General features: G+C 35.7%; 1 protein-coding gene across 1 annotated transcript in view; it reads left to right on the top strand.

Annotated features, from left to right (window-relative positions):
• Positions 1-599, top strand: part of HELRODRAFT_178562 (hypothetical protein) — a gene marked incomplete at both ends in the record, with an annotated part of 2,647 nt that overhangs the window by 880 nt on the left and 1,168 nt on the right. The window lies entirely within an intron of this gene.

Raw genomic sequence — 599 nt, forward strand, 5'->3', positions numbered from 1 at the left:
TCAACAAAAGAACAATCAGTGACGCTTCATTGACCTCCAACTCGAAACAACACAATAACAGTAACACGTTAACAACAACAACAACAATCAACACCAACATCAACACATTAACAACAACTCCTCAACATCAACACATGAAAAACAACACACACACACACATCAACAACAATTTAGTAACAACGCACACACATCAACAAACACATCCACTGTAACACTTCAATAACAACAACAACATCACATTAACAACAACAACACATCAACAACAACAACACATCAACAACAACAACATATCAACAATAACAACATTTAAACATTACAAAAATTCGTGCTACACATTTTTGAAGGAGCGAACGAATGAAGGAAACAACGTCATAAATCTGTCACACGTTGCGATGTTCTACAGTACTACTACTACAACAACCACTACTACTACTACTACTACTACTACTACTACAACCACTACAACAACAACAACTACTACTACTACTACAACAACAACAACTACTACTACTACAGGACCAACAACTACTACTACTACTACTACTACAACCACTACTACTACTACTACTACTACTACTACTACTACTACAACCACTACT

The sequence above is a fragment of the Helobdella robusta genome, assembly GCF_000326865.2.
Source record: "Helobdella robusta unplaced genomic scaffold HELROscaffold_48, whole genome shotgun sequence".
Taxonomy (NCBI): Eukaryota; Metazoa; Annelida; class Clitellata; order Rhynchobdellida; family Glossiphoniidae; genus Helobdella; species Helobdella robusta.